The sequence below is a fragment of the Tursiops truncatus genome, chromosome 3 (assembly GCF_011762595.2).
Source record: "Tursiops truncatus isolate mTurTru1 chromosome 3, mTurTru1.mat.Y, whole genome shotgun sequence".
NCBI lineage: Eukaryota > Metazoa > Chordata > Mammalia > Artiodactyla > Delphinidae > Tursiops > Tursiops truncatus.
Genome location: NC_047036.1, coordinates 124,494,990 through 124,513,123, shown reverse-complemented (window position 1 = coordinate 124,513,123; position 18,134 = coordinate 124,494,990). Strand labels below are relative to the sequence as shown.

Genomic DNA, 18,134 nt, shown 5'->3' with positions numbered 1-18,134 from the left:
GGAGTGAAGGCTTCAACTGAGGCCTCAGTTATCTCTTAGGGACACCTGGGGCCAGAGAGCAGGCCAGTCACCTTTACACATGTTGAAGGCACTTTTCCTGGAACCAATATAGTTCCACTACTTTAAACATTTAAATGCTTCCCTCAAGCAGCAACTTCAACACTGACAATTTAATCTTCTCAAAAGAAACACTTCCTTATAATCCAGAAAAAAATTTATGGCAAACTTTTTCTGTAAAGGGCCAGATAGCAGATACTTTAGGCTTTGCAGGCCATATATTCTCTGTCACAAGTACTCAGTTCTGCTGCTGTAGCATGAAAGGAGCCATAGACAACATGTAAAAGAAGGGGTATGGCCATGTTGCAATGAAACTTTATTTATGGAACTGAAATTTATATTTCATATCATTTTCATATGTCATGAACTATTCTTCTTCTTTGGATTTTTTCCCAACCATTTAAAAAGTAAAAATCAATCCTATCTCATGAGCTGTACAAAAATAGGCAGTGGGGCCAGATTTGGCTCACTGGCCCTAGCAATTTAACTCATTACTTTGGAATACTCAGTTCTCTCCAATTTACAGTTTAAATCATTATGTCAAATGATTTGCCAGGAACAACCTGGCTTGATGATACTGCCTTTTCAGTATTTATAACATGGCATCACTCCTCTCTGCTTTGTTAACTATTACATATTCTTTGAATCTCAAATTTGTAATTCTATTTTTAATTTTTTAAGGAACCTCCATACTGCTTTCCATGATGTCTGTACCAATTTACATTCCCACCAACAGTGCAGAAGGGTTCCCTTTTCTCTACATCCTTGCCAGCACTTGTTACCTCTCATCTTCTTGGTAATAGCCATTCTGGCAGGTGTGAGGTGATACGTCATCAAGTTTTGATTTGCATTTCCCTGGTGATTAGTGATGTTGGCACCTTTTTGTATACCTGTTGGCCATCTGTATGTCTTCTTTGGAGAAATGCCTATTCAAGTCCTTTGTCCATTTTAAAGTCATGCTATTTTTTAATTTGCTGTTGAATTGCTTGAGTGCTTTATACATTTTGGTTATTAACCTCCTATTAGATATACAGCCTATATGTTATATGGCAAATATTTTCTCCTCTTCCGTAGGTTGCCTTTTTATTTTGTTGATGGTTTCCTTTGCTGTGCAGACACTTTTTAGTTTGATGTAGCCCCACTTGTATATTTTTGCTTTTGTTGTCTGTGCTTTTGGTGTCAAATCCAAAAGTTATTGCCAAGATTTATGTCAAGTTGCTTACTACCTGTGTTTTCTTCTAGGAGTTGTATGGTTGCAGGTCTTATGTTTTGGTTGATTTTGTGTATGGTGTGAGATAGTGGTCCAGTTTCATTCTTTAGCATGTGGCTATTTTTTAGCCTTAAAAAAGAAGGAAACCCTGCCATTTGCAACAAGATGGATGGACCTGGAGGATATTATGCTAACTGAAATAAGCCGAGCACAGGAAGACAAATACTTTATAATCTCTCGTACATGCAGAATCTAAAATAATCAAACTCAAAGAAGCAGAGAGTAGAATGGTTATTGTCAGGGGTTCTAGGAAGCGAGAAATGGGGAGGAGATGGTCAAAGGATACAAAGTTTCAGTTATGCAAGATAAATAAGTTCTGGAGATCCACTATACAGTATGGTGCTTATAGCTAACATTACTGTATTGTACACTTTAAATTTGCTAAGAGGGTAGATATTTATGTTAAATGTTCTTACCACACACACACACAAAATAATACAGAGAACAGGAGGAAACTTTAAGAGATGATTGATATGTCTACGGTTATGGTGGTGGTGATGGTTTCAAGTGAGTTTTATAAACTCACTGAGTTGTATAGATTAAATAGGTACAGCTTTTTAGCATGCCAATCATACCTTAATAAAGTGGTTGAAAATCTCAATGGGAACTTCAGTTCTTAGAAAAGCCTTTCAAGAACCATAATTGGAATTAAAGTATGTTTTCTCATAGGTTCTTGTACTTTTGGGCACTTATAATTTGTATTTATGTCTTTATTTGTGAGATCAGGTAATTACACCTGATCTCCTACAAAACTGCAAGCATCAGGAGAAGAGAAACCATGGTCGTCCTTTTCACCACCTGTTGTATCCTAAGCTCTAGCAAAGTGCTCGACACATAGCGGGGACTCCATAAATGTTTGATGAATGAATGAAATATAGTTTCCTTTTATCTGTTCCTCCTCCTGCTTTGAAGCGAAGCAGGGCCCCTAAAAAATGGCACTTGAAAAGTCAGACTAACTGTGGAGGCAATAGGAGAATTTCTTGCTCAGGTCTTAAAATGAGGGCAGTTAGAACTAAACTCAGAACTCAAACATGGAGAAGAGTTTGAGTTGCAACAGGGAATCACTTCCCACATTCTGAAAGCTTGACCTCTGTTAATTAGGTCATTGTTGCTCCTAGCTCCCCCTATTTCATACTACTTACTGTAGTTGTAATTACACATTTATTTTTGTGATCATGTTATTATTGTCTTCCCTCCATGAATGGAGGGATTATGTACATTTTGTCTAAAAATTGTCAAAATAGGAAGACTTTTAAGACAAACACAGAAGTCGGAAATTGTATTAGATCAGATAAATGAGCTGGAAAATGAGTCCATTAGGCACCTTTATTTGGAACACAGTTTTTGGTCAACTTTATTTTTCAGCTCTTAATTTTGTCTAGTTCTTACATTGTCAGGTTACTATAACTCTGACTGATGCTCTGACAGGTTTAGAATATGTTTAACATATTGTTTTAAGATAATGCCAGAGAAAGGCTGAGAATTTATTTATTCATTCAATGAATATTGAGAAATGCAAGATTACAAAAATATGGTCCTAGCCTTAAAGAAGCACAGTGTGGAATATGCATACCACTTCCCTTCCCCGTCCCTATCCCATCCTTGGCTTGCTCTTGATTCTGTAAATTGGCATTTGGTTTAGATCAAATCTGAATTACTCTAAGGAGCCCATGACCAACAAGAAAGTTTGCACTGGTTTCTGGCCCTCTCTCTTTTCCTGAGATATTAGCATAAGTGAGGGGGGACTGTCGTGTCTTGGATCCTCTGCAGACTGAGGATCCCCTTTCTCTGTCCCTGTGTGGAGTGAGACCCCAACAATAAGATTTGGCCACAACTCTGTGTGAGGAATCTCCTGCCAGTGAAGGAAAGAAGTCTGAAGGGCACTGGATGGCAATTTGGAAACCTTGGTTTAATCCTGGCTCCTCCTCAAACTCACTACATAACCTTAGGCAAATAACTTTTCTCCTATAGGAGTTTAATTTCCTATAAGAACAAGAAAATGAAAAATTAGACAAATGACTTCTAAGATGTTATTCAGGGCTCACGTTCTCACTTTCTACTTATCACTGTACTCCTGTAGTTGAGAAAGCACAATTATAAGATACATTGTTCTTAGTTTACTAACCATCCTGTTTGGTTAAAATTAATTTTTCACTGTCTCTAAGAAAACAAGTTCAACCCCTTTATTAGGTCTCTGGCTGAAAACAGATGAAGATTAACAGGCTTTATGGTATGAAGTGGCAATTGAAATTTTTTAAGGAAGGGGAAGGCTTCACCTTGATCTTGAAGATCCTTTTGGGGGACTTCTCTTTGGATGAGCCCCAACCTGATAACAGGCAGAGGGAGAAGGCTTTTATAATTCAGAACAGTTAACATTTATTGAGCATCTGTTAGATACCAGGCACAGACCTAATTGCTTTGTATGTATTAGCCTCATTTAATCCTCTCCACAACAGTGTATCATTCAAACAGAAAATTGAAAGAGTTCTCTTCTAACAGGCCAGCAAGGAGCAGGATGCCTAACATCAAGATGAAAGTATTAAGGGAGCAATTAAAAATGCATTTTTATGAGTTCATGGCTCTGCAATGAAATACCAGTGTTTATTTTATTCACCAAAGGCTTTCTAGCAGTCTTTTTGGTCCAAAGCCACTAGTTATCTCATGTCACTGCAGCTTAAATCCCATGCTTAATTGAAAAGGATAATGGAGAGGAATGAGGTGAGCCTACTAAAGAGAAAAAGACCTGAACAAGTAGGTGAAGGGGAGTATGTGTTTGCTCTAGATTTATTAGCCCAGGGGATAGTTCATGTAGTTTTAAGTGAGAGAGTAGTTTGGAAGGGTAAATTGAGGAAAATTACTAGAAAGATTTATTCTATGATAAAGTTACTGTGTTTGTTTGCAGGGGACTCAGAAGCCAGATTATGAATGCTTGGAAGTGACAGATATAAGCAATTGTAGGAAGTGCTAGTAGGCAACAAGGGCTCATTCTGGAAAAAGGTGGAGGCTACTTCAGGATGAGGAAGGCCCAAGAATGTGTGTAGGAAGGGAGCAAGTAGTGGAGGGAAGGAGGGAGAAGGGAGAGAGCTCGAGAAAGGGAGAGTCAAACTCTCCCTTTAGCTGTTCTACTTGGATCTCTCAAAGTTTTTACAAAATCAATATTTCCCACTTTGCGGAAGAAAACAAGTTCAAACCCATTTTATTCTAAACACTAACTTTGTCATAGAATAAAATGGTGCTGAACTTGTTTTCATTCTATCACAGGATAAAAACAACCCCTTCCCGGGCTTCCCTGGTGGTGCAGTGGTTGAGAGTCCGCCTGCCGATGCAGGGGACGTGGGTTCGTGCCCCGGTCCAGGAAGATCCCACATGCCGTGGAGCGGCTGGGCCCATGAGCCATGGACCCTGAGCCTGTGCGTCCGGAGCCTGTGCTCCGCAACGGGAGAGGCCACAACAGTGAGAGGCCCGCGTACAGCAAAACAAAACAAAACAAAACAATCCCCTCCCTAGTTTTACCCATCTCATTAAAAAGCATAACCCAATTGTTTATACCTGAAACCTGGGAATCATTCTTGATTCCTTCCCTGACCCCCTACATTTATAAAACAAAATTTGTTGAGTCCCTATCATGTAGCACACTCTGTTCCACATTCTGGGTATCTCATGGAAGCTTCTCCCATTCCAGTGCAAAGAGTCGAACAGTGAAAAAAAAAAAAAAAATGAAATAACACAACATGTTAGAAGGTGGAAAGTGCCAAGAAGAACATTAAGGCAGGAAGGGTTATAAGGATTGCCAGCGTGGGGGCATGCAGTCTTAAAGAACATGGTCATGGAGGGCTTTAATGAGATTCATTTGCGCAAAGGGGAGAAGAGTTGAAGGGGTGAACCAAGAGAGGAAACTGGTGAAACATCCTGGGGAAAATTATTTCAGGCAGAGGGAAGAGAATAGCTGACAGCATGGCTTTAATGTTCAAGAAACAGCAAGGAGGTGAGTGTGGTTGGAATGAGAGGGAGATGAGAGCAGAGTGGTGAGGGGAGGGGCAGATCCTGCAGAATCCTTACCTTACACTGAGTCATAAGAAGAGCCATCAATGGGTTTTGAACAGAGAAATGACACAAGAAGTCCTTTCAAAATATTCCTCAAGCGCTTTTACATCTCTCTGTCTCTACTGCCACTATCATTGTCTAAACCACCACTAGCTCTCGTTGAAATTCTTGAAAATCTCATTCCTGGCTTTTACATTTTGTTACTCACCCTGTCAAAACTGTTGTCTGTGCAGCAACCACATGATCTTTGAAATGTATATTGGATTATAACACACTCCTGGCTAATAGTGCTTCAGTGACTGAAATCCTCTCCACCACACATAGTCAGTTTCTTTCTTTTGTACTCTGCTAAGGGCCACATGAACCTTCTTTCCATTCCTCAGCCCCCTGACTCTCTCTGCCTGCAGCTCTTTGTACCTGCCTGGAACAGTCCTCCCCCAGCTCTTCATAGACCAGACCCTTCTCATCTTAAATGCCTCATCCTAAGAGATGCCCATCCCCACTCTTCCTCTGTTAGTCTCCATCAGAGCTCCTTTCTAGTTCCTGCACCTCCCCTGTGCAGTTGGTAAGGATGTGTTTATTTGTTTGCTTGCTTTTTAAGTTGTCTATTTCTCCTGTTAGACTGTGAACTCTGTGAGGGAAGAACTCCTCTTACTCATGGTTGTGTCCCCAGAGCTGGCCATGGTGTCTGGCAGGTTGTTGTTTGCGCTTGTAAAAAAAAAAAAAAAAAAAAAAAGACTGAATGAATAAATGAAAAGAAGAGAGAGAGGGTCATAGATACAGACCCTGCAAGGACCTATATATTTTTTGTTCTGTCACAGTCAGTTTGGGCTGCTATAACAGAATATCGTAGACTGGGGGACTTAAACAATAGACATTTATTTCTTACAGTTCTTGGAGGCTGGGAAGTCCAAGATCAATGTGCCTGCAGTTCTGGTGTCTGATGAGAGTCCTCTTCCTAGTTTTCAGACTGCCAGCTTCTCATTCATCCTCATATGGCTGAGAGAAAGATCATTTCTCTCCTGTCTGTTCTTACAAGGGCACAAATCTCTTTCATGATGGCTCCATCCTTGTGACCCAATTACATCCCAAAGGCTCCACCATCATATTGGGAGTTAGGATGTCAACAAATGAATTTTGGGGGGACATAAACATTTGGTCCGTAACACTATACAAATAAATTGTATTATTAGGATAAAGGAGGTAAGCTTTGTAAGTAATAAAAAGCTATCGTTTTATAAGCTGTCTTAAACATTTTCCTAAAAGAAAGGGCAGCAAATATAATGTGAATACTTAAAGAAGTGACATTCTTTTTACTTTGTAAAATGATATTTTTAGTATGTTCATTTCTCTTCTAATTGTTACTGCATTTATTTTGGTTCCCATGCGAACCTAGAGAGGGACTTTCCCTATTTTCCCAACCCCTTTGGGCTTCAGTAAAGGAAAATGGACATAAGGGATTCTTCAGGAACTGCTTCAAAATTCACTGTTCATCAGGTGGTTGACGATAGCAAGTACTTGCTGGGACTTGCTCAGTGCCAGATACTGTGCCTGGCATTGTGGAAAAGGAGGTGAATGAGATAGTGCTTACCAGGGAGGTTGGTGGCCACTACCTGAGTCATTTCAAAACAGTGTAGTAAGTGATGTGATGGGCTTTGCACAAGGTGTCAAGTGCAAAGAGATAAGTCAAAAGAGCTTCAGGAGAGACAGTGCCTAAACTGAGTTTGAATATTGTCCTGTAGCTACCCAAAAAATGGAAGGGAGAGAGAGTGGGAGGAACTCTCTCATCAGTTGTTAATTATTTTCCAATTTCAATTTAAAATCATTAAGAAGAATTGAAGCACACAAGGAAAAAAAAAGAGAGGAATTAAACCTCCGAAAAGTAAAAAATACATCCTGCCCATTGCTTATGTCCTGTGCAAACGATTGACATGAGTCTAGGTAAAGAAAATTATGAACTATGTAAGAAAAGGAAATAACTAGACTTTTGTCATCTTAGGTTTTCCCAGATCAAAAAGGTCGAATAGCCACCTTTGGGATGTATTCAATAATATCATGTAAGAGAGTACCTTAGAGCAGGGGTCCCCAACCCCCGGACCTTGGCCTCTTAGGAACTGGGCTGCACAGCAGGAGGTGAGCAGCGGGCAAGCGAGCAAAGCTTCATCTGCCGCCCCCCATCGGTCCCCATCGTTCACATAGCCTGAACCGTCGCTACACCCCCGCCCCCGAGGCCTGTGGAAAAATTGTCTTCCACAAAACCAGTCCCTGGTGCCAAAAAGGTTGGGGACCGCTGCCTTAGAGTACATGTGGGGTGGGGAGGGGTGTATCAATCTGAAAGGGGGTAAACCTGACCAGGTGACTGTTGGACTCTGCAGCCAGTAGGAAGGCTGATAATGCCACAGGTGAGGGGGTGATAGAGGGGGGTGCCCTGGTTGGTCTAGGACTAGTGTTTTATCAAAACACATCCAGCTATGTACAGTCATTTAAAAATAAACCAAATCCTTTGTAAATATGTCTCAACAACTGAAGTGGAAACATTATCCCTAAGGACTTTCAAGTTCTCTCTTTTCCTGCTTTCTCCTAGCTACCTCTCAAACTGCAGATTCTCCCTTCCAGTTTCTCTGCCCTCTCTCTCCCCATATCCTCATGTTCCTTCTGTTACCCTCACACACATCATTTCCTTTTGATCCTGCATCTTATAATCCCAAGAATGATAGGGAGGATCTCCCTTCCCAGGCAAGGAAGGACCTTCAAAAGCTAATTATTTTCATTCTGTCAGATGCTCATTAATTGAATCTGCAGAACTCAATTCTGCTGCAGACATAGAATCCTAAGATGTGAGAAGCAGAAGGAAATGCGGGATCTTAGTACAGTGCTCTTGCTTTACAGATGAGAAATCTGAGGTACATAGAGGGGAAGCCAGAGTAGTTTCTCAGGACCGGGAACTATCTGATAAGTGAGGCCATATGTTCATATTTTAATAACTAAACTCCCTTGAATGAGGCTCAGAACTTAATTTCCTTATATTGAATTCCCATCCCCAGAAGATTCCTATTGTGTCACAGTGGGAATCACAATGCTACCTTAAAGATTCTTCTCATGAAGCCAGAATACATTTTTCCCTTCTACTTCTATGTTTGAACATGGTAATAATGTTTTTAAAAATTGCCTTCCTTGTTGGCATTTTTATTGATTCTTTCCCGGCAACTACCCAACATAATTAAATACATAATATGGAGCAAAATGTATAGAATCATCCAAATGCTTATTCTTGGTTATGATCTGCCAAGTTAAAACCTTGTAGGGAGAGAGTTTAGAACAAATGATAATAACAACGAGGTGCCTGGCACTGAGCCTAGAGGCTTGCATGCCTCGCTCAAGCCTTACAACACTCCTGTGAATGATGGGCCGTCATGTTTCCATTTCAGTAAGTCAAGGTTTAGAGAGATTAGGCTCCAGGTCAGATGGTAGAGCCAGACTCCAAGCCTACGTATGGTAGAATCAACGTCTGGGCGCTTAATCCGTCCATTTTACTCATCAAAAGACAAAATAAATCGATTCAAAGGTGTAATAACTTTACATTTCACAGTCTAGTTGTCATAGATGGATGCCATGAGAGTAAGCAGTTTCCACTGTGTGTAGAGCCCTGAAAATGATTTAATTTGGGGGGACTTTTTCCTATGGGCTGTGAGAAGGCTCATTAGATAGCCCCTTTGGGGTAGATCAACCAAAGTATCTGGTGACAGTTTCAATGTCTTATCAATTCCTGCCCTGCAATTCTATCTCCTTGTTCCTCCCTGTTCTCCAGTGTGTGTCTCCTGGAAATCTTTTTGGATTTCTGAGTCAACAGCAAAGTCAGTCCTTCCTGAGCAGGTCATGTGGCCTCACTGGTCATACACACACACACACACATATCATGATTGTCTCTTTTGCTTCACAATTCACTGTCAGTGTTTTTCTGGTTCAGGTACCAACATAAAACTATCTTTACATTCCTTTGATGATTATTACAACTCTGCTTGTCTATTAACTTTTTTTTTTTTTTTGCGGTACGTGGGCCTCTCACTGTTGTGGCCTCTCCCGTTGCAGAGCACAGGCTCCGGATGTGCAGGCTCAGAGGCCATGGCTCACGGGCCCAGCCACTCCGTGGCATGTGGGATCTTCCCGGACCAGGGCACGAACCCGTGTCTCCTGCTCGGCAGGCAGACCCTCAACCACTGCGCCACCAGGGAAGCCCTGTCTGTTAACTTTTAATTATTATTAAAAATAAATAGGGGGACTTCCCTGGTGGCACAGTGGTTAAGAATCTGCCTGCCAGTGCAGGGGACACGAGTTTGATACCTGGTCCGAGAAGATCCTGCATGCTGCGGAGCAACTAAGCCCGTGTGCCACAACTACTGAGCCTGCGCTCTAGAGCCCGCAAGGCACAACTACTGAAGCCCGCGCGCCTAGAGCCGGTGCTCCGCAACAAGAGAAGCCACCTCAATGAGAAGCCCGTGCACCATAATGAAGAGTAGCCCCTGCTCACCGCAACTAGAGAAAGACCGTGTGCAGCAACAAAGACCCAACACAGCCAAAAATAAATAAAATAAAATAAATTTACTAAAAAAAATTAGACAAGTTATCTGTAGCTAAGTAATTTTTAAAGAAAAAAACTTAAAAAAATAAATAAGTAAATAGGATACAGTCACTGTTAAGTAACTAGGCTTTAATCAGGAATGAAAGCATAATGTAATTTCTCTTCCTTTCTCATCAGCCCATGGAGAAATCCAAATAGTGGTAGCAACTGTTCTTCAAGGTTAACATATTTTCCTGTAACTTTCTGTGGACCTAAAAATGCCTTAACCTAACAGATGACCCCCTAGGAAGGATTTTAGGCTTGGTAGTGGTCATCCATGCTTGTGGCATTAACAATGTGAATAGGTGCTTCATTTCCATTTCTAGCCTAATCTCTCATCCAAGGTACCAATGCTTAACCTCAGATAACTTGGAGGCATTGCTTTCTACATGTCCTTCAGCCAAAACAAATTGAATAAGTTTAAAACTGGACTCATTGTTATTCTAGAACTGTACTCTTCAGTATGCCATGTGTGGCTATTGGGCACATGAAATGGAACTAGTCTGAGTTGAGCTGTGCTCTAAGTGTCACCCACACTCAACTTCAAAGACTGAGTACAAGAAAAAGAATGCATAATATCTCATTAATGGTTTTTATATTGATTACATGCTGAAATGATCTTTCGTATGTATACAATTAAATAAAACATATTAAAATGCATTTCAGCTGTTTCTTTTTACTTTGTAAAATGTGGCTATTAGAACATTTAAAATTATGTAGCTTATGTATATTTCTGTTGGACAGTGATATGCTAAAATATCAAAGCTGGGAGGGATTGTCTAATCTCATCCCTCATTTTATGATTGAAGAGGGATAATAACTCATTATTGAGTAAATTTCACATACCTGATAATGTACCTTAGCACTTACATGTATTATCTAATTTAATCTTTACTGCAATCCTATGGTAGCTACCATGGTTATGCTCATTTTGGAAATGAAGTCTATGGAGGGGAAGTAGCTTGTCCAGTGTTGTAAAGCTTGTAACTTGGATGCTCTCTGTGTAGCTTCAAATTCCTATGAATGATGAAATACACAAGTACTTTTCAAGACATAGATACCATGGGTATGCTTCCGTGGTTCTCTCTCACTGAATCCACCTTTCTGTGGTAGCCACAGTACTATGGGCTAACTCCTCAACTATCTTTGCCTCCAATTCTGATCTCATTTCTCTTTGAAAAGAACATATACCCAGTTTAAAGGAAAAAGTCATTCCCTTGGAGCAGGGACTTCTACGATTACTGCAAAATTGATTTTATTAACTACCAAAGTCAAAGGAAAGTGACAAAATGTTAAGCTCTGTGATGGAAGGTGAGTTTCCATTCTTCCTAAAGCATCTTGCCTGTCACAGCAATGCATGCCCATGTGCCCGTGCACACACACGCACACTCATACATGTGTTCACACACGTCGCAAATCACTCTTCCCAGACTTAGTAGACATTTACAGTGTTTCATTTTCTCCCTAAAATCATGATGATTTTGCTTTGTGTTTAAAAGTCAATTGGCTAATTCATTTCAAAGGTGACTCTTCATATACATTTTATTATATATAAAATAGATAACCAACAGGGACCTACTGTATAGCACAGGGAGCTCTACTCAATATTCTGTAATAATCTAAATGGAAAAAGAATTCGAAAAAGAGAGGATATATGATTAACTGAATCACTTTGCTGTACACCTGAACATTGTACAGCAAACATTAATACAGCACAAACAACACAACATTGTAAATCAACTATACTCCAATATAAAATAAAAATTTTTTAAAAAGAAAAAAAGGTGCCTCTTTGACTTTGTGTTCTTAATCTGGAGTTTGTTGTAATTACTGGTGCCAACAAGAGATATCTATTTCAACTTTGTACCTTCTTTCCTTTTCTTTCCTCAAGGTACTTTATGACCCAGGCTGCCTTCTGGATCAGAAAGATACTGGAAGCTGTAAAACACACAAAGCCAGGTTTTATCACCTATGTGTGCAGAAGGACACCAGCCCTGAGTGTGTGCCACTTCATGCCCCTGTCACGTGATCCTCTGTTTACCTGACTCCACTTTTCCGGGTCCATCCCTGGATAGAGGATGAAAGAAGCCACAGTAAAACCTGGCTGCCTGGGGCTAGCTGCCCATTCATAGAGGTGAGTTGCTGTGTTCCTATGTTCATGTCTGTTTAAAGTATGTGGAATGCACTCTCAGGCTACACCTGCTGCTCTTAGCCCTGAGAGTGTGGCCCTCAGCACGAACGTGAGGACAGCCCAGTTAGCCTTTGGGGCGAGGCTGCTTCATTTCTCATCACTCTCAGCCCAGGTGTGGTCATATCCCCTGCTCTAGTTTCCCTCAACACAGCTGATGCCAGCTGGTGTTCCAGAATAGCTGTGTTATAAATGCTCAGGACTCTTTTCAATTAAAAAATATTTTAAACACATTCGGAAAAAAGTATATTGCCTTTTTCTGATCATCAAGTAAGATATGTAGAAAATTTGACAAATGCTGAAAAGTATAAGTAAAAAAAGCAAGCATGAACTATGATTCTGCCACCCAGAGACATCCACTGCTAATATTTGGGGAAATTCCTCAGGAAATTCCTCATAGATTTTTAGTCCTGTACCACAGGCATTTCTACAAGTAGGATGCTATTAAATGTGCTGTTAGGCATCCACTTTTTTCTCTTCATATTATTTTGTGAATATTTTTACATATCATTTAGTAGTCTATGAGACCTGTTTGAAAATGTTTGTATGTGTGTATATACATGTACACAGTGCTTTCTAGTGATTTCTTCCATAATTTAAAATTTCTCTTAGATGGAGAATTATCCTGCATTCTGTATAACATTAATCTTCATGTGTGGTAGCCCTAGAGCTCCCCTAAATCATGTATTTTGGTGTTTTACTTCTTACTCTGTGGCCTCTCCATGACTTATTATATTGTCTTCATATTTTATTTTTTACATCAAAGTTTTAAAAAATCATATAATGCAGTGCTTATAGGAAAGAGATAGTCATCTGTCTATTTTTTCAACTATCCAAGAATCATTTGTCTCCAGAGAAGAGAATTTTTCGTTTGAGTTCATCTATCAGGACTGTTCAATTTTGCAAATTACAGAAACATCAGCTGTATTGGTTAGGAATAGGTTTACTGAATATAATAGAAAATACAAATTAATAGTAGGTTAAACACTTTATCATTTATTTTCTTGGGTAAAAAGATGCCTGAAGATATTCAGTCAGTCTTTGCTATGTAAGCTCCACATTGATCAGGGACCTGGGCTCTAATTTCCCCACTTCCTCATGGCTTCCATTTTCAAGGTTTCAAAATGCTTGCTTCTGGAGCTCCTCCGTCCACACAACAGGAAGGAGTAAGGAGCAAAAGAAAGATGGCATGCTCTAGCCATATTAAGAAACTTGAAGGAGTCTTCCTGGAAGTTCCATACAGAACATCTATTTAAATTTCATTGGCCAGAGCTCAGCCAAGTTCTGGGAGTTTGAGAATGTAGTCATTTATTTGGGATCAGTGCACCACTGAATAAAATTGGGCGTTTATTACCCATAGAAGTGATGAAGAATACTGTGTAGGCAATCAGGAAATATATTGCTTTACATAACTAAATAATTCAAGGTTTATCTATGGCTTCAGGTACAGTTTGATCCAGCTGATGATAACATCATCGGACTTTCGTTCCATTTCTCAGAGATCCTCTGGCTCATCTTCCTCATGCATTGTTTTTACCCACAGATGGGATCTGCCTAGAATGACAGAGTTGACTGGAGTATTTTATGATATTGTATCCTACACCTCACTGCCCAGAGAAGGACATTTTTTCTTTCTTCATTTGTGGTTGTTCATTGACCTCCCAATATCATATTCTCAATTCCTTCTCTGGTCACCTCTGCAACTTTAAATAGCACAATTAAACCTTCATTTCTTATTCCATTAATCACAGGGATGGACATCTCTTGACTCCCACGTTGTATGATAAGGACATTTACCACACGTTTAACCATTTACCACACCTTCTCACTTTTACTTGTCAAACTTTGCCAGTTTTACCTTTATTTATATAATGTTGAGATGGAGAAATATACGTTCTGAGCATCCTAGTTAAGTCTTCTTAAATGCCCCTAGGCTGATTCTAGAAGCTTAAAACAGAAAATAACATTTAAATCATTATGATATTATAAATATTGTCCTTGAGCATCCAAATGGTATGCTAGGTGGTCAAAGAAACAGGTCTGTGCCACTCTAGTTAAAATCCTTCTAGTTTTGTTGTTGCTGCTGCTGTTGTTGTTTGGCCATGCCGCACGGCACACGGGATCTCAGTTCCCCGACCCGGGATCAAACCCGTGCCCCCTGCAGTGGAAGCGTGGAGCCTTAACCACTGGACTGCCAGGGAAGTCTCCCAATCCTTCTGTTTTTAAACACCACCAAACACCTTTACCATTTCTATAAGTTTTCTAAGATCCTGTTTAAACTGATTCACCTTTTTGTGTTTTTCCATAGAGAGGTCTTTTCCATGGTCATCTAGGCCAAATTAGACCAAGTGCTCCCAAGACCAGCAGCTTGGATATCTTATATCCAAGATGTAGGTCTGGAGCTCTGAAAAGAATTCTGGGCTAGAATGTAAAATTTGGGACCTGTTAGCATACAAATGATAAAGCAAGCACAGTGGATGAAATAGTATAGGGGCCTATAGAGAGTAAAAGAAGAGGAAGGGCTTTGACATTTAAGTGTTAGCCGGAGAAGGAGCTGGCAAAAGAGACTGAGCTTTTCAGATTTCAGCATGAGAGAATCAGTGAGCTGGGGGAGTAGCAGAGGTGATGTTGAACCTCGCACCTGGAACAGGGGTTCTTGCTTCAGCATTCCTGGCAGATGGCACCCAGCCTGTGCTTTGATACCTACAGTGCTAGACGGCTCCAAATGTTGAGACAGTCTTACACCAAGCTGAATTGTTTCTCCATAATATCCTGGCCCCTGTTTCGCTTTCTCATGCATGAAAAATCCAGCCCGATTTTATTGTGTCTCTCTGCATAATAGCTTTTGAAATAGTATGAGATAGTTAAGCGCCCAATACATATAATATCATCAACCATTAATGTTGCTTATTGTTATTATTATGATTTTTATTTCATGGTTGCTCTCAGCAAAGTCTTTGAAGTCAGACAGCCTGAATTCTAACCTTGACTCTGACCCTTTCTAGCCATGTCATATCATCTCAATACCAAGTTCCTTAACCTTTTTTAGCGATGTGATTAGCAAATCATATGCACTCAATAAATGTTTGTTATGTAATAATAAAGAACAATAACACATACCATGAGCTCCATTTACCACTTGTGCTACCTTATTAACTTTTACAATGTGTTGAAATGATCTGTGTCCAACCCTATCTCCTGTAATTGGCTCTGGGTGCTTTGAAAAGAGGGATCCATCTTCTTATCTTATTCATCATATCCCCATGGTTGAGCACAGGGTCTGCCACAGAGGAAACTAGTAAAACTTTTGTGGGACAGATATTTGCCAACCCCCTAGCTACCCAGGTTGCCCTTCTTTAAACATAAAATGATAGCTCAAATCATCCACTAACCATCCTATTGTAAGTGCCCCCTTATTATCTGTGGGAGACCCCAAAAAGGGATTCTACACATGTACCTGGAATCCAAAGATGTCAGCCATACTCACCTTGTCCCTCTTTGCTCTGACCACCTCTGTTGCCTTCAGTGCTTCTTGGTGACAGGTCACTGCTGCCTCTGCCCTTCATGGGACTGTTGGTGTCTGTGCCAAGGAGTCTGGCTCTGAATGACCTGCTTCTCCAGGTGCAAGGACGGGCTTCCTCCCTGGGTCTGAGCTCTGCTTCATTAGTTGGGCCCTGAACACAGAGTATTGACTTGTGCCCAGCCTCTCACAAATCCTTCCTGAAGGGTCCTATTGGTTTTTGCTTCTAATCCCTTCTTGCTACAACTTAAACCAGTCCAAAGAATCTGGTGGGGTGAGAGGCCACTCCGTATCCCCAACTTTTCTCTTCTTCCCACTGTAGCTTCTACCCTCATTAGAGCCCCATCTTCTAGTTCCAGGGAAAAAGCTTCCAAATTTATGAATGGAACAAACTGATATAAGGCAGGGGAGGATGGGCAGTGTGGAGGGAGAAGCGACTTGTTCATATTAGGCAAAGCTAGTCAGAAGTATCCCACTACATAGAATATCCCCAAATACCCTGGTCCATGTTAAAATTAGTTTTGCCATATCCTGAATGTGGTGGTGGTTACATAACTCTATACATCTGTTAAAACTCACGGAACGGCACACCAAAAAATACAGTTAATTTTTACTATGTACAAATTTTAAAATAAGTTGTACAGTTTCAGTTGTGTCAGAGTTTTACCTGGCAGATCACACTCATGATGTTTTTCTTATGACTTGGCTGCTCTTGGAAGATTTGATTTTTATTGATAATAAAACATGGATTAGTTAACGGCCTTTTCAAACATAAATAGATTAAACCCAACAATATCAGGATGACTAGAGGACAAAGAACAACAAGCACAAAAAAGGGCCAGGAGCCTCTTATCTGGACAGTGATAACTCTGCTTGGCTGCCCTTTATTTGCCTCTATTCTCTGCTAATTCAGGCATTCAGTGTTCAAAGCAGGTTCATACAGACTTTGCCACATAGCAAGTTACTAAAAAGAGCCTATCTTTGAATTCTTGTGGTCTCATACTCTCTTCCTTAATACTGTTAATCCCCTTTGGAATAGACTGACTTCTGGACAGCTCTTTTCTGGCCAGAGGCAACCTGAAGCTTCTCTTCTCCTTCTCTGGATCCTCATCCACTTTTCATTTGCAGACATAATGTCACAGCATCTGAACCACCTGTTCCATTTCACAGCCCCTCCTGCACACTAGCCTATATCTCCCAAAGCCACATCCTCTCACAGAAGTGCATGATCATCCTTTCATTCACAGGGTTGTGGGTTCCTTTGGCCTCCAAGAGCCCTTGGTTCTTGGGCAACTCTGACCCACTGGAAAGCACAAATGCAAATCCAACTGTCTGTTCCTATTTCTATCCATTCAACTCTTACCAAGGAGTATCCGCTCTAAGCCAGGCTCTTCCTGAAGTTCAGAGTCTCTTACCTCTAGTAGCTTATGTTTTACTGGAGAGGCAGAGAGTAAGCAAGTAAAAAAAATACATCAATGAATTAGTTACAGAGTGAGATGAGGACTGTAGGTGACATAAACGGAGTGCTAGAACAAAAAATAATGGGATAGGGGATAGCTGGTCAAGGGGAATCCTCTCTGTACAAGAGATACTTAGGGCCAACCAGAGGAGAAGCATTTCAGGTTTATGAAACAGTAAACGCAAAGGTCCTGAGGCCAGAGAGCCGTGCGTGACTAAAAACCTATAGACCAGCATGGCTAGAACTCAGTGGGAGAGCAGAGTGTGTGAGCTGGGGTAGAAGAGGTAGCAGAGTTCAGGACAAAAGCTCCCTGGAGGCTGAATTGAGGAGTCTGAGCAACAAGCCTTGCTCATCAGGTCTGATTTGGGTTTGGGGGAGTGGGAGATAATCATATACTCCAGAATGTGTAGCAAAGTAAGAATAAACACGACCCTCTGTGGGAAATTTGATTGTTACAAACAACAAATTGCAAATGTTTCTCCATTTTCAACTTTAGAGGAGGCTTTGTTAGAAGTTGTTTCCTGACATAGAATGATTGTCTACAACAAGGTTCCCCAACCCCCAGGCCGCAGACTGGTACCGGTCTGCGGCCTGTTAGGAACTGGGCCACACAGCAGGAGGTGAGCAGCGAGGGAGCAAAGCTTCATCTGCTGCTCCCCATCGCTCGCATTACCGCCTGAACCATTCCCCTCGGCCATCCCGACCATGGAAAAATTGTCTTCCACTAAACCGGTCCCTAGTGCCAAAAAGGTTGGGACCGCTGCTCTACAAGGTAAACGGAGGACTCCAGTGAATGAATCATGTGAATGACATGTGCCCAGGGATGCCACAGTGTCTTGTTCTAGGGTCTTATTTATTCTGTGGTGTTTATTGAAATGAAGCCAGCCACTCTGGCTTCATTATAGGAAAGGTATTCACAGTTTGGTTTCCGTTATTTTACAGCTGCATTAAAACTCTTTGTCCAGCTGTTTAAATTTT

At 40.8% G+C, this 18,134-nt stretch overlaps 1 protein-coding gene across 3 annotated transcripts in view; it reads left to right on the top strand.

The window, feature by feature from the left end:
* Positions 1–18,134, top strand: part of HTR4 (5-hydroxytryptamine receptor 4) — a 318,838-nt gene that overhangs the window by 113,906 nt on the left and 186,798 nt on the right. For all 3 annotated transcript variants that reach the window (XM_073802673.1, XM_073802674.1, XM_073802676.1), the window contains exon 3: positions 11,881–12,123. The gene's annotated coding sequence lies outside the window, so the exon portion shown is untranslated. The remainder of the gene's footprint in view (positions 1–11,880; positions 12,124–18,134) is intronic.